The sequence below is a fragment of the Alexandromys fortis genome, unplaced genomic scaffold, assembly GCF_014885135.2.
Source record: "Alexandromys fortis isolate MF-2015 unplaced genomic scaffold, M_Fortis_MF-2015_v1.1 scaffold_28, whole genome shotgun sequence".
Classification (NCBI taxonomy): Eukaryota; Metazoa; Chordata; class Mammalia; order Rodentia; family Cricetidae; genus Alexandromys; species Alexandromys fortis.
The window spans coordinates 8,520,502-8,542,240 of record NW_026067901.1 but is presented as its reverse complement, the minus strand read 5'-3'; the positions used below and the strand labels follow the sequence as shown (position 1 = coordinate 8,542,240).

Sequence of the window (21,739 nt, the reverse complement as noted above, 5' to 3'; positions counted from 1 at the left end):
TAATACTTCCCCATCTTTCGTCTTATGGCCCCTCCCTACTTTTGCTAATCTATATTCATCTAGGAAGTTTCAATTCCACTTTCATTTGGCCCAAAGTTTTAAGGTTGCAAAGGAAACAGATTCAGTTAAGATGGAGATGGAGGCTAAGCTTTATTCTTGATTTCGAGAGAAGCAGCCCCCAAGTCCTTTGAGAGAAGAGGGAAGATCAGACAGCACAGGAAACAAATTGATCACTCAGCAACAGTATTGTGGGGGAAGTACATTTCACAAAGAAGAGCCCTAGATCAACAACAAAGGGGATAAAAAGACAGTTATGCCTGGAATTGAAATACACGGTGATGAGGTTTTCACAGACACTTCTGAGTCTTCTGAGACATCGTTAGGGGTTTGTCAGAAAGGCAGAGGGGAAATGTGTTCTACGAAGAAGGCTGTTTACTGAGACCTTGGAAGAGATTGGTGTCTTGCCGAGACCCTCTCTTTTGCCGAGACCCTCTCCCTGAACGAGTCTTCTGGGAGTTGTTGCAGGCACTAAATCGGAGCTTTCTCTTATTAACTGATTCTTATCTGTAAAATATTTCATTAATGTCTAATCATGACGTAAACGGGTTTCATTTTGACATTTTTATTCTTGTACATCTTGTACTTTACTCACGCTCCTGTCAACTTCCTCTTTCCCCTGTGGCTCCCTCCCCCTGGGCTCTTTTTTACAACCTATCCACTATTAAAACTATGCCATACCTTTATCTGTCTCCAAGGTGGAAGAAACTGGAGAATATTCTGAAAACTTTTGATTTCTTTTTGCTATTGACTTTTCCCCTAAGACCCCTAATACAAATACAGCTGTACTCACACCTAATCAATAGTGTCTTCTTTTTATTTTTCCATACATAGGTCTTCATGTTTTAAAAGTATTCTGATATTTGGTAAATGAACATAATCATGTATTTATACTGTAGGTATGTGCAGTAGAACACTCACCGCATGCTAACTCATACTCATGCAATCTCCTGGTAAGATTGAACCACGTTCTGCTTTAGATCCAGTAGGATGTATTTTGAAACTTCTCCTGGGGTATGTTGTTTTATTGATGTCATTTTTATCCCAATGAATATTAAAAGACATTAATATTTCAACTCATAAAAGGGAATAAAATTTTGTTGGGATTTTGCTTGAAGGATCTTCAGAGACGTTTAGAACTATCTTTTTGTTGCTAGTTCATAATATCTAGGTAAAACCTAAAAAAAACTAGAAAGGAGGTGAAGATATAATATGTATAATGTACAGATATTATAAAATAATAAAATATATAAAATCATAATATAAATAATAGATAATAGATAATGAGGAAGGATGAGGAGGAGGCAAAAGGACATGGAGGGTATGAAAGGTGAGAAGAGATTAGGGTAAAGGGAGGTGCAAAAGGAAATGAGGGGTCTCAGGGATGTGAGGAAGATAGAGGGAAATCATTAAAACATATTTTTTCTGAGTGTCATGATACCTAGTATCTTACATGCTAGTTTAAATAATTTTAAAAGTTTAATTTACCTTTTTTTTGGAGGGGAATACTTACTGTTCTTCAGTCACTATACTTTTATATTATAGTTCTTGTTAGCTCTCAAGTTTTAGTATTCTTTTATGGTATTTCATAGAGCAATTTATATACCAAGTACTTACATTGTGTTTTCTCTGTGCCAGGTAGTGTCTTAAATATTATAGAAAAATTAAGTCATTGGTGTTCTGATCAGAAGGTATAAATATGTATATCCTGCTGGTTTGAATGACTCATTTAAAATTAACATAGTCTTGATTATGTACTATTCTAATAATTGATAGTATTTTCATTAAAACATGCTAAAAAGCATAATGAAATGCTAACACTGACTATACTTAAACACATAACATTTTCAGAGAGCAGAAATTATCATTTATCTGTCCATTTATTCGCTAAATCATCTATGTGTTTAGTCTATCATCTACCTATCCATACATAATAAGATTAACAATTTAGAACAATCAACTTTTTACTTCAAAAGAGTTTTTTTTTAATGTTTTTCAGTGTTTGAATGTCTGGAAGAACAGCATCTTTCACAGAGTAGACACAGTGAGATGTTGTTTAGGAAAGCAAGTATTTGTACTAGAATCTGTAGAGAGATAGTTCCAAAAAACAAAACCAGGTGTATATCTTTTTATGTCCTTTACTTTTCTCCCAAACAAACATAGGGTAAATGACAATTTTTTGAGATATAAAAATTCAAATATGAATTTGTCTGGAAATATATTTTTTTTCTAAATTCTAAAAGAAAAAAAAACCTGATGGCTATGTTAGTTCATTCTGGTGCTGTTAAACTTGGACTTGAGTTTTGTGTAGGGTGATAGAAACAGATCTATTTGCATTCTTGTACATGCCAGCATTATTTGTTGAAGATGCTTTCTTTTTTCCCATTGTATAATTTTGGATTTTTTTTTTTGTCAAAAATCAAGTACCCATAGGTGTGTAGATTTACTTCTGGGTCTTTGATTTGATTCCATTGATCAATATGTCTATTTTTATGTTATTACAATGCAGCTTTTATTACTTTTTATTGCTTTGTAGTTCAGCTTGAAATTAGGGATTGTGATACCTCTAGAAGTTCCTTTAATGAACCGGTCTCGCTGAACATAGCGGACAATGAGGACTACTGAGACCCCAAGAACATTGGCAATGGGTTTTTGATCCTACTGCATCTATTGGTTTTGTGGGAGCCTAGGCAGTTTGGATGCTCACCTTACTAGACCTGGATGGAGGTGGGTGGTCCTTGGACTTCCCACAGGGCAGGGAACCCTGATTGCTCTTTGGGCTGACGAGGGAGGGGGACTTGATTGGGGGAAGGGAAGAGAAAGGGGAGGCGGCGGTGGGGAAGAGACAGAAATCTTTAATTAATTAATAAAGAAATAAATAAATTAAAAAAGAAGTTCCTTTAATGTACAGGATTGTTTTAGGTATCCTGGGTTTTTTGTTTTTCCATAAGAAGTTGAGTATTGTTCTTTCAAGATCTGTAAAGAGCTGTGATGGGGATTGCATTGAATCCATCCTCCTGAGATCTGAGTGATGGAATCTGAGTGATGAGATTATAGGCATGTGCCACCACAGCCAGTTAATGCTTTGCTGGCTATTGAACCCAGGGCCTGATGTGTGCTAGGTTAGTCCTCTCCCAATTTAGCTACATCCTCTGGCCCAATACCTGTTCTATATAAAAAACATTAGGCAGATGTTCTGTTTACAATCACCATGAAAGTGTATTAGCCAAAGCAAAAGTAATTAAAGTTTTAATGAGTGTGACATTGCCACCTTTTGTTGCCATACTTTTAATTTTCATACACATATTTTCAGATGCAATAAAGTGCCAAGGCAGGTATATAACTTCCTCATGGTTTCTTGTTTAAATTGGATTGTGTATTGAGTCTGATCATCTTCCCCATTTGGCTTAACTTCATGGGGCATATTTTACTTTGGTTCTGACATGGCAGACCTGGTGAAGACCTGGTCATAGCTAATTTTCCACTGCCTTATGTATTTAAACCCCATGTCTTCTACATTCAGCCCCAAACTCTGGGAACATACCACCATCTGGGTCACTATGCTCCCAGGACCTGTCTGTCTCAGAAGAAACTGGTTTCTAAAAGTTCTTATGAAAAGTATAGAGTCTAAGCAGTGTTTTTATTATTTAGATAATAGTTTTATATTTAGACATCAGGTGACATCTTCATGAAGTAAAGATGATAACCTTATAAAGTCATCCCTATCTACCAAAATGGGCAAATCTTCATCTAACCATTTTAAGTTGTTATTTTATTCTTTTTTTTTTTCCATTGAGGCTTGGAATCCAAATTTCTGGAAGAGAAGAAGGTAAATAAAGAAAGGGGTGGGTATGATGCTGTAGTGGGGCATAATAGAGAGTATGTGATCTAAAGTGTTCTTGGCACCACCGAATGAAAGCCCATCATTACTGTTGCTTAATAATGACTCCGAGGGGCTAGATATCCCATCTAAAGAGAAACCAAGAGCTCAAAACTTCATGTGAATTGTTTCTTTTTAAGTACTAGTAACTTTGTGTCATAACCAGTAACATAAAAAAAAATGTAGCCCCCCCCCCCCACTGTTGATTTGTATCTGGTCTTGTCACTATCTCTTGGGGCTTCTTTGGCACTCTGGCCTTGCCAATAATGCTACTTCTGAGTTTGGGTTAGATAAAAATACCAAGAAGCTGAATTGGGAAATGTAGAACATCATTAAAATCAGAACATGGTTAAGCTGAACACATGAATATTTTGAAAGAGGAAATTCATTTTTGAAACATACTCAAAGTAGCATCATTCACTGGTGCTCTAGCACTGACTTTCAGGCTCCCCAAGAGGAACGGATGATGAATTCCAGCAGTGGTACCCGGCATTTGCATGTCACATGTAGGCCACCATGCAGATCACGTGCATTAACTTTAAGTTGGGAACGTCGGTGTGCACTCTAATGGACTGCTGGTGATCAAAGAGAACAGCATGTGTTATATGAAGAAAATAAACGTGGTTGAAGAGTAAAGATTAACAAGGAGCAAACAATATCAACTATGTACCAAAGAAAACATTAATAATTCCTATCCTAGTCAGGGTTATCACTTCTGTGATGAAATACTATGACTAAAGCCAGTAGGGGAGGAAAGGGTTTCTTTGACTTATGTCAAATAAATAAATCACTGTTCATCATTGAAGGAAGTCAGGACAGGAACCAAAACAGAGCAGGAACCTGGAGGAGGAGCTGATTCAGAAGTAGCAGTTCTACTTACTGGTTTGCTCATCATGGCTTGTTCAGTCTGCTTCAGCTCCTCCCCCAGCTTCTGCAATTTGAGTTAATTTTCATGAGAAGATTAAAAATTGAATTATTTCCATAGTGGTTAGCCTTAATGAAATTAATTTTGGCACTGAAGTTACTTTAGGCATTTTGATTTCATAAACTGAAACTAAATGTGAAGAAAATAGCCTGAAATCACTGAAACACAGCAGAGTGAGGATAGGTGGCCTCCTGAAAAACTATAGCTCAGGATCTATTGTCTTACAAACAGAGTGAAAGCTTTAGTTTCTCTGTTCTGTTTGCGTTCGTGTTGGGAAGCTGATGACGGCTGTTTTATTCAGGACTATCATCATTGAGGAAAGTCGTGCTCGGTCTTTTTGTGCCCCCATTTTAAAGGCCCCACATGCTTTCTTACGGGTGACATCTGGTTTCTACAACAGCGATTTGAAACTGTAGAGAGTTCTCGGTACATACAAAGCAGCATGATATTGCTGGCAAGTCTGTAGCTGTCCTCACTGCAAGGGAGATATTCTAAGGAGACACTCACGTTCCCGCCTCCTTGGGCTGGAGGACTGCTGAAACAAAGGATCTCCAGAAATTGGAACTTCTCCAGGAGTCTCACGCTGGGAGGAAAAAAAAAAAAAACAAACTGGGACTTTTTGTCTTACGGAGAGAAAGCTTATTTCTCTCAAAGAAATTTCACATTGTTCTCACCACTTGCTAGATGGTCTTGCAGGAGAAACTGACGTTGAGACAGAGATGATGGCTGGGGCCGCCTTGATCATGACTGATTAGTTATGCGTCTCCATTTCTATTTAAACCTACATGTTATGTCAGGAACCTAGTGACTTACTTGCACGGGGAGTGACCATTAATCCTCTTTCCCCTCCTTCTCTATAATGTGGCACACACGTCCATCTTCGCTTGTCTGTCTGTCTCTGCTTTTTATCATTATTTGTCAACTTCCGTTGACTAACTGAAGACAAGTGGCCCCACCTAGGGTTTTAGGGCTGCCATGGCCTGATCTCTGACTCTAACAGAGGTAGTAACAAGTAGAGGCTCAGAACTGGAAAGATGGTTCTGTGGTTAAGAAAGATGCCCTCAGTGCTCTTCAATAGGACCCTGGTTCGATTCTCAGCATCCATATGGCATAAAAACCATTTTCAGTAAAATTATATATAAAAACTTCAATTCTTAAGAAATACATTCCTACCCAGGCTGTCCTGGTTACTCTTCTTTCTCAGCTCAGCATAAGCTAGGGCCATCTGGTAGAGAAGACCTCAACTGAGAAAATACCCCAATCAGATTAGCCTGCAGGCAAGCCCATGGGGCATTTTTTTTTGATTAATGTGGAAGGGCTTTGCACACTATGGTGGTACTGTCCTGGGCAGGTTGCCTGGATTGTATAAGGAAGCAGGTTGAGTGAGCCATGGAGAGTAAAGCCAGTAGGCAGCATCCCTCTATGTTCTCTTCATCAGTTCTTGCCTCCAGGTTCCTGTGCTGAGCTCCTATCGTGACTTCTCTTTCTGATGGACTGTGATCAGAACATGAAAGCCAAATAAACCCTTTTCTTTTCAGGTTGCTTTGGTCACAATGCTTTATCACAGACAATAGAAAGTAGACAATGACAGGGATGACAAGTACTCACGAAACTGTTGGTAAAACATGTGTGGGAAATGAAGTTGGGGCTGGGAAATCAATATGATAGGAGGCACGTTTCTACTGTGTGTTTTTCTTTATATAAAATTGCTATAACCAGAAACGTATCCACAGCCTTTATTTGATAGATTAAAATCTTTTGAATTGAGTAGTTAACCTTTAATAAGGAAATAATAGAGGAGAGTAGAAAGGGATTATGTAGGGAGGGAAAAGAAGAATTCAAGAGAAGAACACAGCAGAAAACAGCCAGTGCTAAGGCGTGCAAGACAGGGAAATGGCAGGGAGATAGAAGAGCGGATGAGGGGGAGAGACAGAGAGAGACAGAGACAGAGAGAGAGAGAGAGAAAGAGAGAGAGAGAGAGAGTGTGCTAACACTAAGGATGCTTGAAAAAGTCACAGGGAAACAATTGTTTTATCGACTGATAATAAACCACATCGTATTGGCAGAGCTATATTTATATTACGTATCAAAGCCCCAGTGTTAAGCTATTTCGTCCTGGTAAGGTGTGAATTCTTCCTTATAGCTGTACTTTAATTTTCTCTGTGGAATTTTCAGTCTGTTTTGCTACCCCAATCCATTTGTAACTATATGTTGGTCACCTGGCTAACATGGTATCCACGATATTTCTATTAAACACATTAACATAAGTATAATTAAATATCAGATGAATATGGTTTAAGGAAATTTCCCTTTAAAGTATATTTGGCGGCGGGGAAGAGATAGAAATCTTTAATAAATAAATAAATTAATTAATTAAAAAAAGAAATTTTCAAATAAATGTGTCTATGTAATGATTTTTTTTTCTTTTTGGGAAAATAGTGACTAAAGAGGCTTGGCCATGAAAAGTCAGGCATAATCCAGGATGTAAAAATGTAAAGATCTTCAAGACAAGAAGTAATTTTTTCATTGCTTTACATGTGAAAACTCAGATTTTTAAAGATTCCCGTTCTTTTGATTGTCACCTGAATAGAGAAACACTAATGATTCCACAGGCAATCAAATTTAGTTATTTCTGGATCCCTCATTTTCTCTTATGCTGTCAGGAAAGGTTTCACAGTAATGCAAAATTGAAATGTAAAGTTGCATGTGTATATGAAATTGCCCTTCATATGCCATGAAATTAAAAATGAACAAATAAACAAATAGAGCAATAACAACAAAACCCAACCCTCAACCTAAGTCTCTAAGAGTAGGAGATGGAATTAGTAGGGAAGGTTGAGTGGCTGATTGATATGTCATAAAGAACTGTATTTCGTAGGTGCAAATAAATGTCAAGAACTTACGATGACTAACAAGAGAAATGTCTGTCTTCTGTTGAACTACAATGTGAAGAGGGATTTAAAAATATCTGAGATAACCTGAGTGTCAGGGGGAACAGTCAGTCATAATTCTTCAAGGTATCTTATTGACAAAGCAAGGCAATAGAGGAGTAAAGACTAGAGTTACCCTAACAGTGGAAATCTGTAGTCTTCATGGAGCGCTGTAGCTGAGTCCTAGGGCAAAATCCCTTGCTCTAGCCATGTAAACAGGCTGGGCTTGGCTTCAACAGTTTATAAGAACTGACTTGTTAATGATTTCAAGTATATTGCAGAAGAGAATCGAATGCAAATTCATGCATTTGATGCATTCACGCCAATCATGACGTCAACGAAGCAGATCAGATTTCCCATCGCTGTGGCTAGTCTTTTAGAGACCTTTTGTGGGCTTTAACAAGTGAAAACAGCTCTCCTGTGAAATGGCTGACTACTCAGTTCTAAGTTCTCATTAACTCCAGTTCCTGCATTTCATCTAGGCATAGTTAACATAAGGAACTTGAGTAACTTCATTTTGAAAAGAGGCTGCAGCAGAAAAAGAGGGAGTGATAGGTAATAGACTTGTATTATATAAATAAAAACTTATTACTCTCTCTCTCTCTCTCTCTTTCTCTGGCAGGGAGAGAGAACATGTAAATCTTAGTTTATATAGAAATATCTTAGTTTTACTTTTTACTCTGGCAAGCCCCCGATGGCCATTCTCCACCCTCTCCAGCAGCATGGGATTCCTAAGGAAAGTCAGTTCAATGGGAACCATTGCTTCAGCAGACAAAGGAAAAGATGTATGTCTCTTTTTATAATATTTCCTCATCTAAAGAGGTCGTTAAACTGCTAGCTGTTGACACAAAATTACAAAGTGAAAGTTTCCCTCAGGGAACAGCAGACTCACAAGGAGTTCAAAAGGACCCTAAACACAGAAATTCAAATGACCCCACAAGAGATCAAATATCTCAAAAGAGCCTCGGACTGATGCCGACCGAATAACTCTCTTTTCAGTGAATATAAAAGGTAGTTTTTTCCAATATGCATGATCATAGACCAGGAATATAGAGTCAGGTGACCCTAAATTCCACGTTCCAATGTGGTAATAGTTTGATGAAATTTTTATAGTAGCAGAACAAAGTTATAAGTGAATTTACCTTTCAAATGACTTTGTAGAACTATGAGTTAAGTGGAAATCACAGGAAGAAGTCTCTGCTGTAGGGTTCAGATTCTATCCAATCACATTTTTAGCCTTTTGCTTGAAGAAAACTTATGGTATTATTATGGGGAGCCCACCAGAGATGACCACTCAGCCACAGTTCACGGGCAACTGAAAGTCTTTATTCCAGCTGGCTCGGACTACACTTAGTTCTTTGGGACCAAGTGTAGCACAGAGTGTCCAGAGCACCGGGCTTTTGAAGGCAGAATCAATGTCCTGGCATCTACTTGGCAGCTGTAGTGGGTTGAAGGGCTCCGTGTAAGCAATTAAACAAACCAAGATAAGTGGTTAGCTGGTTTGGACAAGCAAGCAATTTAACAGGAGCCAAGAGAAATTGGCTGGAGCATCTTGACCTCAGGTTCCTAGAGTAGAGTTGGGTATTTTTCCAACAGATTCTCCTTTAAGGAGATCAAATTCTAGTTAAACCTGAAATGATCTCAGCAAGAATACAAGATGGAGAAACTTCTACAGTGTCTTGCCCTGCCACAGTATGTTAATACCTTCCAAAATATTTTTCCTATTACATCAGAAACATCCATCATGATCAAGTAGGCTTCATCCCAGAGATGCAGGAATGGTTCAACATATGAAAATTCATCAATGTAATCCACCATATAAACAGGCTGAAAGAAAAAACCCCCCACAATATCATCTTATTAGATGCTGTAAAAGCCTTTGACAAAATCCAACACCCATTTATGATAAAGGCCTTTGAGAGATCAGGGATACAAGGAATTTTCCTAAACATAATAAAGGCAATATACAGCAAGTCAACAGCCAACATCAAACTAAATGGAGAGAAACTCAAAGTGATACCATTAAAATCAGGAACAAGACAAGTTTGTCCACTATCTCCATATCTATTCAATATAGTACTTAAGGTTCTAACTAGAGCAATAAGACAACACAAGGAGATCAATGGAATACAAATTCGAAAGGAAGAAGTCAAATTTTCATTATTTGCAGATGATACGATAGTATACATAAGTGACCCCAAGAATTCTACCAGGGAACTCCTACAGCTGATAAACACCTTCAGTAATGTGGCAGAGTATAAGATCAACTCAAAAAATATCAGTAGCCTTCCTATACACAAATGATAAAGAAGCTAAGAAAAAAATCAGGGAAGCATCATCTTTTACAATAGCCACAAACAACAAAATATCTTGGGGTAACACTAACCAAACAAGTGAAAGACCTGTTCGACAAGAGCTTTAAGTCTTTGAATAAAGAAATTGAGGAAGTTATCAGAAAATGGAAAGATCTTTTATGCTCTCACATAGGTAGGATCAACATAATAAAAATGGCAATCCTACCAAAAGCAATCTATAGATACAGTAAAATTCTTATCAAAATCCAAACACAGTTCTTCACAAACCTCGAAAGAACAATACTCAACTTCATATGGAAAACCAGAAAACTCAGGTTAGCCAAAACAATCCTGTACAATAAAAGAACTTCTGGAGGCATCAACATCCCTGACATCAAGCTCTATTATAGAGCTACAGTAATGAAAACATCCTGGTATTGGCATAAAAACAGACCAATGGAATTGAATCAAAGACCCAGACATTAATCCACACACCTATGAATGCCTGATATTTTAGAAAGAAGCTAAAGTTTTACAATGAATATAAGTAAGCATATTCAACAAATGGTGCTGACATAACTGGATGTCAGCATGTAGAAGAATGCAAATAGATTCATATATATGCCATACACAAAACTCAAGTCCTAATGGATTAAAAAGCTCAATATAAATCCAACAACACTGAATCTGATAGAAGAGAAAGTGGGTATTAACTTCCAATGCATGGGCACAGGAGACCACTTCCTAAATATAACCCCAGTAGCACAGACAGTGAGAGAAACAATAAATAAATGGAACCTCTTGAAATTGAGAAGCTTCTCTAAAGTAAAGGACACAGTCAGTAAGACAAAGAGGCAGCCTACTGAATGGGAAAAGATCTTCACCAACCCCACATCAGACAGAGGACTGATCTCCAAAATATACAAAGAACTCAATAAATTAAACATCAAAATATCAAATAATCCAATTAAAAATGGGGTACAGAACTAAACAGAAAATTCTCAACAGAAGAATTTCAAATGACTGAAAGACACTTAAGGAAATGTCCAACATCCTTAGCCATCAGGGAAATGCAAATAAAAATAACTCTAGATATCATCCCACCTGTCAGAATGACTAAGATAAAAATTATCTATAATAGCTTATGCTGGAGAGGATGTGGTATAAGGGGAGCACTCCTCCATTGCTGGTGGGAATAAAAAATTTTACAACCACTCTGGAAATCAGTATGGTAGTCTCTCAGAAAATTGGGGAGCAATCTACTGCAAGACCCAGCAATACCACTCTTGGGTATATACCCAAAAGATGCTCAACTATACTACAAGGACATTTATTCCACTATGTTTATAGCAGCATTATTTGTATTAGCCAGAACCTGGAAACAACCTACATATACCTCATCTGAAGAATAGATAAAGAAAATGTGGTACATTTACACAATGGAGTACTTCTCAGTGGTAAAAAACAATGACATCTTGAAATTTGCATGCAAATGGATGGAACTAGAAGAAACCATTGTGAGTGAGCTTTACTAGCTGTAAAGCAAAGAATAAGGACCTATAGTCCATGACCCCAGAGAAGTTAAGTAACAAGGAGAACATTATAAGAAAACATACATAGATCCCCTGGGGGAAGCCGAAATAGACAAGATCTCCTGAGAATGTTGGGACTGTGGGCCTAGGAGTGAGAAGGAAAGTAGAAAGTTAGGAGGTGAGGAGAAGGGGAGGGGGAGGAGAACTAGAGGGAATGGGATGGTTGAGATGGGGGAAGGACAGAGACAGAGAACAAAGAAAGAGATATCTTGATTGAGGGAGCCATTATGGGGGTAGCAAGAAACCTGACACTAGAGAAATTCCCAGGAATCAATAAGGATGACCCCAGCTAAGCTCCTAAGCAATAGTGAAGAGGGTGCCTGGATTGGCCTTGCCCTATAGTCAGATTGATGAATATCTTAAATGTCACCATAGAACTAACATCCAGCAACTGATGGAAGCAGAAGGAGAGAACCACAGGGGAGCCTTGGGTTGAGCTACCTACCAAAGTCCACTTGAAGAGAGGGAGGAGTGATAATACTTGCAAAATGGTCAAGACCGTGAAGGGTACACCCACTGAACGAGCTTACCTGAGCTGATGGAAGACTTCCATCTCCAGCCTGAGAGCAAGGAGAACAGCATAGGACCAAGCTAGACCCTCTGAATGTGGGTGACAGTTGTATGGCTGAAACAGACTGTGGGGTCACTGGCACTGAGTCCAGGATTTATCCCTACTGCTTGTTCTTGCTTTTTGGGACCCGTTCTCTCTAGAGGAAAGACTTACATAGATCTAATCTACATGGGAAGTAGAAAAAAGACAAGATCTCCTGAGTAAATCGGGAGCATGGGAACCCTGGGGGAGGGTTGAAGGGGAGAGGGGAGAGGCAGGGAGGAGAGCAGAGAAAAAATGTAGAGCTCAATAAAAATCAATAAAAACAAAAACAATATATAAATCCTGGTTAAGCTGATTATCCCTTCATTTAATTGTTCCGTTTTAAAAGCTTGCATTACATACTCATGCAGAGACCTAACTTTCTGTATTATAACTGTGCTTTCTATTTTTTAATGTGGGAAATTTTTCTCCCTTTTAATTGATTCCTCCCTTAAGAATTCCCAATTTTCTCATCAAATCTACTGCTGATAATGATGAAGATGTGAGGCTTATTTCTGCTGCATAGAACAGTAGAACCCTGACTGGATTTCAAGGCAGCTACCTAGCTTGGCAGCAGCCTGAGCAGGGGGTTCAGGCAAAGCCCTCTAGGAGAGAAGAAAGGAACACCTAGCTAGTAGGGTTGTGACTCCAGCTGTGTGTAGCTCCAGTCTATGCCCGTGGCTGCAAAGACACAGGCAATGGCTTTTTCATGAATTTATATACAAACATTGTGTACCAGATGTAACAAGAATAATAAAAATTCAGAGACAGATATTGGGATTCAAGTCAAAAGATTAGAGAAGCAAAACAGCCAACCACAAGAGAGCTCTTACCTCTTCGAAAGCTTCAGACTGGAAAGAGAGCGAGTTCCTGTCTCATCTCTCCCTTTATTCCTCTCTAGTACTGGTATTAAAGGTGTGCACCATCACTTCCCAGCCTTGGGATTAAAGTGTGCCACCACCGCTTGGCCTTTATGGCTGACTAGTGTGGCTAGCTTTGCGCTCTGATCTTCAGGCGAGCTTTATTTGTTAGATCATAAACAAAATGTCACTGTAGAAATCTGGATATTGCCTTTCATTGTTGGTGTCTGTGTTTTCTCTGTCCCCTGAAAGCCAGTTTCCAGTTACTATGAGGCTGCCTTTTAGTACGGTCACTGCTCTTCTTGATTGCTAACACATCTACAACTTTGAGGTTAGATTGTTGACAGGTTCATCATTTAAGTCACAGTTGGTCAAATCAAAGCCCGGTACCAGATCACTAGAACTTAAGAGATGTCCAAAGTGAGTATGACAAGAATGCTGCCTATGGCTGTTCATTTCAAATGTTTTCTACACCCAGATTCTCCAGGGTTGTGTTTTTTTTAAATCTCATGCCAGCCCCACTAATGTGTTTTAGATCTTAGATTATGCTGCATTCTGTCATAATAAACTCTTCAACTGTTTAGGACGGCATAAACTGTTGAAAGATTGACTGCAAGAAGTTTCAATCAATATCTGCAACTCCTAGAGTATTTGGTCTATGAGATGAGTGGCCTTAGTTAATCATACATAGTCCATATCGAGCTTATATTTCCAAGACTCCAGGACAGTTGTGGTGACAGACAGAGAACATTACCCTTGGATACCAGAAAAATTTCAACAGAAAATTGCTCTCTGTAATTGTTGTGTTACAATGGACATCCTGGGAAATCAACCTTTGCAATGCTTTGTAGATACAAAGCTCTATACGTGGAAGAAGCCATCATCTTCTGAGTCCATTTTGAAGAATAATTGAAATTGAGACTATTATGAATTTCTTTAATACAAATTGTATTCTGATGCAGTCCATATTTCAATATCAAGTGTTCCAAACCATTGAACTTGTGTGTGTGTGTGTGTGTGTGTGTGTGTGTGAATGCAAAGTCTTTTGCTGACTTGAATCAGAAACTTCCAGAAAGCCATAGCGTCTGTTCTATGGCAATCTGCACGTATTTGGGACTGAAGAATATAATTCACCACAAACACTTGCTGAAGGATACCATCATTGACCACCTGTTTTTGAATTGTCAATTTAAGTCTCTAAGAATGTGGTTCATTTCAAATAAAGCCTGCATTTCTAAACCGAAACTAAGCCAGAGAGGCTTTGGCTCTGAAGTTACCTGGATTCCAGAGTGCACTGTCCCCAAGTTGCTGGTGCCTGAAAATATCGTTGATGTTATTTGCAGAAAGGAATCAAGACTTGCTGTGGAACATCTTAGCTGATGCAACTTCTTTACACAAACAGGCTACAACATATTGGTAGGGCTTGGAGTAATTGAGACACCTCACTCATAGCAAAAACTGTATCCAGGTCTTTAATCAATAGCTTCTATCATATATATTCCATTGTTCTATACACAGAACCTGTAGGACAGGCTGATGTACAAGGAAAATGTGCAAACTAGGTGCTACTGACTGTCTCTTCCAGTGTTTCAGTTGTCCTTGGTCATGAAGTAAACCTCACAATAAGATCAAGCTTTCAGCTGTTAAAAGAAATTTTCACACTGATACATAATATTCATAAGTTGTAATCCAACCAGTAGTGAATAAGGAGCCCTCTTTCCCCACATCCTCGACTGATATGGGAGTGTCATATATCAATCTGTTGATTTCATTGGTTAAGCAATAAAGAAACTGCTTGGCTGGCCCTGATAGGTTAAAACATAGGTGGGAGGAGTAAACAGAATAGGATGCTGGGAGGAAGAGGAAGTGAGCTCAGACTCTGCTCTGCTCCCGGAGAGACTCGACATCTCTGCTCTCTGGAGCAGAGACACCATGCTCAGCTCTCCCGGGTAGACGTGATAGCTCTGCGCTATGAAGCTCTGACCCAGGATGGACGTAGGCTAGAATCTTCCCGGTAAGCGCACCTTGGGGTGCTTACATTATTAGAAATGGGCCAGTCCAGGTGTGAGAATTAGCCTAGAAGAGGCTAGATAGAAACGGGCCAAGCAGTCTTTAAATTAATACAATTTGTGTGTTGTTATTTCGGGCATTAGCTAGCAGGCGTCCGGGGTGCTGGGGACGCAGCCCCGCCGCTCCTATTTCAACACTCGACAGCATCTGTCATTTCTTTATTCTATAATAGCTAGCCTCTTTGATATAAGATGGAATCGCAAAGGCATTTTAATTTTCATTTTTCTGATGGTCAATGATGTTAAACAATTTTTAAAATATTTATTTAGCAGACCAATTTTTGACAAAGCATAAACCATACATTGGAAAAAGTAATAGGTCAGGGACCTACTTAAGATAAAACCAAATACTACTGTTCTGTTAAAGGAATAAAGCAATAAAACACTTCATAAAGATTTTCTGCTATATTCAAAGATAAGTGCCTTATTCAGCCAGCATAAAAGTTGCTTTCTTCACCAACACATGGGAATAACTATGGAGACTCACAGCCAGACAATATACAGAGGGTAATAGACCTAAAAAGGGTGTATCCATCCAAGCCCTCCTCTCAGAGTTAAATATCCTATGTGGAAGAAGAGGCAGAAATGGTGTAGGAGCTAGAGTGGATGGAGGCTATCAAGGAATCCAAGCCTTCCAGACACAACTGGCTGGCACACGTATGGACTCACAGTGACTGTGATGGTATGTACAGGGCCTGCACAAATCTGCACCAGATGGGGTATTAGAGCTTAAAGAAGTGGACAGATCCCCCCATCTCTAACCCAGAAATTATCTCCAATTGATAGCCATTTGCAAATAAAAAGTTTGTTTTCTCCAAGGGAGTTTCACTGGGAAAAACAAAACAAAACAAAACAAAACACTTTTAAGGGTAGACCCCACGCCCAACAGAAGATGGTCAACACAAAACAAACTCAAAGGCTTCTATGTTAAGCCAGTTGTTGTTTTTAATTATTATTATTTTTTAAATTTTAACATTACAGGTTCTTTGGATATATATTGTGGTTTCCAGTTTGGTGTTTTCATGGGACTCTTGTGTATCTCTGCATTTCTTGTATTTTTCTGTGGTTCTTCTTCTTGTTTAGATGTTCTGTCATATGCTGATGTTTTTGATTTTTATTTATCTTGTTTATACTGCTATTATTTCTTAGATGCCTGTTTGTTTTCTAAGGATAGACAGAAAGGGTATGGCTATAAATGGAAGGAATTGGGAGAGGTAGGGGAGAGGAAACCATAACCAGAATAGATTGGGTGAAAATAAACCTGTGTTCAAAAGGAAAGAAAAAGACATTTTCCACAAAACCTTTCTTGTACAAAACAAAGTGTAGCGTAAATAAAAATTTAAGACGGGAAATATTTTTATTGACTCATTTTTATTTGGCTATCCTTATTAGTGTGTGATTCTCATATTTCTCAGGTTGATGTGTTGAAGTAGCCAATAGTATTGTTCATAATAATGGCTTGATGCCCATGGATTCTGGTTATCTTCCATGGAAAATAGTTTTTTTTTTGGTACAAACCAGAACAGATGACAGAATTATGAATGTTTGTTCCATTTCTATATCTACCTGACATTTCATCTTTTCTCGGAATTAATGCTACTTTGCATTTAAATAGCTAACGAATATTCCAACATTGTGCATAGATGCTGATCAACAGAAAAAGCTTAGCAAATATGTATACTTGAAACCGATGAGCCTGGGACTCATAATGGACCTTTTAGTCATTCTACTTAGAGCTAGCTCCAGTAGACTTTCCTTGTCAGGACATTTTGTAAACTCTTGGGGCAGGACACCGTTGTGTTTTCCCAGAACTCCCTTATTTTACCCTATTATGCAATTCATTAAGTTTGCCTTGCTTGGCTTACAGTCTTCCTCTTCACTAGATTCTAAGTTCCTGGAAAAAAAATATGTGTTCTTGAGAGCACACAACATAATTTTGGTATATAATAAGTGCTCAAAAACTGTGAGTTCAATTTGGGTAATTCTGAGTAATTTTATTTTCGAAATATTCACACCAGAACGGCACTTATTTTATCCAAAGATCTGTACTGCAGATGCCTGTGAGGTATGCTAGAAGGAGTGGAAACTTTTAGGTACTGCATCACACTGCACTTGGCAACCAATTGGCTCAGCGCACTGCAGCAGTATGCATGGGTGCTTTGTGTTGTTTGTCACTATTGGATCATGTTTGCCACCAGAGAGTGAGATCTTCACTTCACGGGTCCATTCTAAAGACAATAACATGAAATGGGACCTCTTGTCAAAGGAAGTGTTGGTTGAGTATAGGTACAAAGCTTAAGATAACAACATATGGCTATTTATTAAAAATATCTATTTCTCCCTCCCTTGAGGGCTTTCTAATAATGATCCAAGAATCCACAAAGAACATATGTGTTTAAAATGCTACAAATTGTACACAAAACTTTCACAAGCAAAACCAAAAGCATGGAAGAACTAAAGAATAAAAGAATAACTGCACTTCTTGAATTCTCAGAAAAGAAGGGTTTACTCATTTAACTAGGGTTTGTAGCAACTATCTACAGTTTCCAGAGAAGGCTGGAAAGACAGTCATGAAGTTCAGAGTAGCATTTACTTGTTATGCTAGTGAAGATTACCTATGAATATAACCCTCTATTTATGATAGGGTGAAAAAGAAGATTATTGATGTCATACCTATTCAATTCTATCTCTTATCTAAAAGCATTTGTGCTGCTCAATTCTCATAAATAAATTGGCCTTGAGCTCAATAGGCTGTTTCATTTGTGCCTCTAAGGTCCTTAATGTCTGGACTGGAGAACAGAAACTATTAGAAGCTGTAGGCCGATCACTGATACGGCAAATGGCCAAATGGTATTTAGAGAAGGTGTTGGAAAAACTTTGGTCTAACAACAAGGAGGGATGGTATACCTGAAGAAAGGCAGGGCTTTTAAGATTTGCAGGTAGCAAAAAACTATGGATGTGAATAAATTGCTATTTAAAATGAGGATTTGGGGGAATTTGGAAAGTCTTATTCTGTAATGTGCAAAACAATTTCAGTGTTCATGTGAACTGTGATAAGGGGATAAAGCAGGGCATCTATCTCTTTTGGGCGAAAGAAAACTCACCCCTTTTTGTGTGTACTACATCCACCAGATCATTTATGTGTATATTATTATATCTACCTGACACATCGGGTTGTCTACTGGGAGGTGCAACATTGCTCAGGCTGGTGTGACAGAAATGTTTGTAGAATGACTCTTATCAAGAAATTGTACTTGTTGATTCTTACTGAACTTACTGATTCTTCCTGTCAAATAATTATAATATATGTTGAGTAAATGAGCATGCTTAAATATCAGAAAAAGTCCTGTTCTGAACAAGCTGAGGGCAAGTGAAATGCACCATCACTCTTAATTGAATTGTATTTTGTGAAACCAAATGCTCCTGTGATTTACTATCGTCATTAATTTAGCAATTCAGAATGAGTCTATTATCTTGTGATTTCCGGTTCTCATGTTTGCTATTCCCTCCCACCATCACCTCCTAGTGTACCTTTTTAGGCCTACTTCTCAGTTTTTCAGGCGACATCCCAGTGATCGTTGAGTTATACAGTCCATCATTTTCCTCTCCTCTTCTGCACAGGTCACTAAGAGAGTAAGGCTGTTCTTTCTACAGGACTCCTGTTTGCCATCAAATTTTTAGTCTCTACTTTTATGCCTCTCAGGATCTTGTTCTACATATTGAATTTTTTTGTTTTGACATTATTCTAAATTTGTCTCATTCAATTTTTTTTCTCCTTTTATTATGCTTTGATGTTGGATTTCCCTCTGTGTGTTGTGAATGCCATTGACTAATAAAGAATGTGCTTTGGGCCTATTGCAGCACAGAATAGGGCAAGGCAGGAATTCCAAGCAGATAGACGTAGATAGAGAATAGGCAGAGTCAATGAGAAACCATGTAGCCTCTGCAGGAGACAGATGCCGGACACTGGATGGAAACTTACCGGTAGGCCACAGCCATGTGACAATACACAAATTAATAGAAATAGGTTAATGTAAGATATAAGAACTAGCCAGAAATATGCATAAGCTAATAGGCCAAGCAGTGTTTTAATTAATAGAGTTTCTGTTTGGTTATTTTGAATCTGAGTGGCTAGGAATGAACAAGCAGCCTACAACTACAATGCTTGATGAAGTCTTCAATAAAAAAGGATTAATCTAAAATTTTCTGGGATCATAAATGTTTTGTATATTGGGTATTTTGAGAAGTTTGTGTACATCTAGATTGACTTCCCCTTGGTTCAGTAAAGCAGCAGGAATCTTAGATGAATTGAAATTGGTGTGAACTTCTGGGCCCACTAGACATGTTAACCTGACAGAAGCTAAAATCAACTTGGAGACAGACCTCTGAGCATTTCTTCTGGGAATTCATTTGATTATACTCACTGAAGTGGAAAGACCTGCCCACTGTGGGTGGGACCATTCACTGGACTGTAGGTGCTGAAGAAGTGTGCTGGGTGAATTCTTTTCTTCTGACTGTCGATGCAATTTGACCAGGTGCTTCAATGACCTTCTGCTTTGAATTCCCTGCTGTGATGAATTGTACCCATAATTATGTGATGAAATAACCCCCTCCTGGAAATAATCAAATTAAGAGCGCAAATCAACAAAATAGAAACAAAGGAAACAATACAAAGAATCAATGAAATAAAAAGTTGGTTCTTTTTGAAAAATCAACAAAATAGATAAACCTTTATCCAAACTAACAGAGAGAGAGAGAGAGAGAGAGAGAGAGAGAGAGAGAGAGAGAGAATATATAAATTAACAAAATCAGATATAAAAAGGGGTATTGGAAGCAGTGAGACCCCAGATCCTGAATTTCTTGTAATCCCCTGATCTNTAGAGAAGACTATTTCTAATGTCAATTGACTATCCTATACCAAATGGTTCCTCTGAAAACATACTTACAAGTAACATTATACAGGAGTTCCTGATGGCAGGAGAGTGGTTTCTGGTGGGTTTGGCCGGGGCGTGGCTATCTCTATATAATCTGCCCCTGAACACAATAAAGGGGGCATTCTTGGGGAATTCAAGGATGACCCGTGTTGCTGTCTCTCTGTCTGTGTGTGTCTGTGTATTTTAACCTCCAGCCCCCTTGCCCGAAGCTCGTGAACTGGGTGCCAGTGCACAGAGTTAACAAGACATAACAAGAGACATGGAGGAAATCCAGAGAATCATCCAGTTATAAATAGAAAACCTGTACTCCCCAAAATTGGAAAACTTAAAGAAAATGGACAACTTTCTGGATAAATATCACTTACCAAAATTAAATCAAGACCAGATAAGCAAATTAAATAGACCTATAGCTGGTAAAGGAATAGAAATAGTCATCAAAGGTCCCCAGCCAAAACCAGCCAGGGACCATATGGTTTCAGCCCAGATTCTACAAGATTTTCAAAGAAGAACTAATACCCAATACTTCTCAAATTGTTCCACACAATAGAAACAGAAGAAATATTGTGAAACTATATTTATGAGACTACAATTACCCTGATACCCCAAACATACAAAGACATTACTTAGAAAAGAATTACAGACCAATCTCATTCATGAATATTGATGCAAAAATACTCAATAAAATACTGGCAACCCGAATCCAAGAACACATCAGAAAAATCATCCACCATGACCAAGTAGGCTTCATCCCAGAGATGCAGGGATGGTTCAACATATGAAAATCTGTAAATGTAATCCACCATATAAACAAACTGAAAAATAAAACAACATGATCATCTCAGGAGCTGCTGAAAAGGCCTTCAACAAAATACAACATCCCTTCATGACAAAGTTCTTGGAGAAAATAGGGATACAAGGAATAGACCTAAACATAATAAAGGCAATATACAGCAAGCCAACAACCAACATCAAACTAAATGGAGAGAAGCTCAAAGTGTCCCATTGAAATCAGGAAAAAGACAAGGTTGTCCACACTCTCCATATCTATTCAATATAGTACATGAAGTTCTAGCTAGAGCAATAAGACAGCAAAAGGACATTAAGGGGATGCACATTTGAAAAGAAGAAGTCAAACTTTTGTTATTTGCTGATGATATGATAGTTTACATAAGCAACCCCAAAAATTATACCAAAGAACTTCTACAACTCATAAGCACCTTCAGTAATATAGCAGGATACAAGATTAACTCAAAGAAGTCAGTAGCCATCCTTTACACAAATGATAAATGGGCTGAGAAAGAAATCAGAGAAACATCACTTTTCAATGTAGCCACAAATAACATAAAATATCTTGGAGTAATTCTAACCAAACAAGCAGAAGACCTGTATGACAAGAACTTTAAAATTTTGAAGAAAGAATTTGAAGAAGACACCAGAAAATGGAAAGATCTCCCAAAAGCAATCTACAGATTCAATGCGATGCTCATTAAAATCTCAACATAATTCTTCACAGACTTCAAAAGAAAAACACTCAACTTCATGTGGAAAAGCAAAAACAAAAACAAAAAAAAAAACAAAAAAACACCAAAAAACAAAACAAAAAAAA

The 21,739-nt window shown here is 38.1% G+C and overlaps 1 pseudogene; it reads right to left on the bottom strand.

Moving 5' to 3' along the window:
* Positions 1-13,298: 13,298 nt before the first annotated feature.
* Positions 13,299-21,739, bottom strand: part of LOC126491819 (60S ribosomal export protein NMD3-like) — a 23,083-nt pseudogene continuing 14,642 nt past the window's right edge.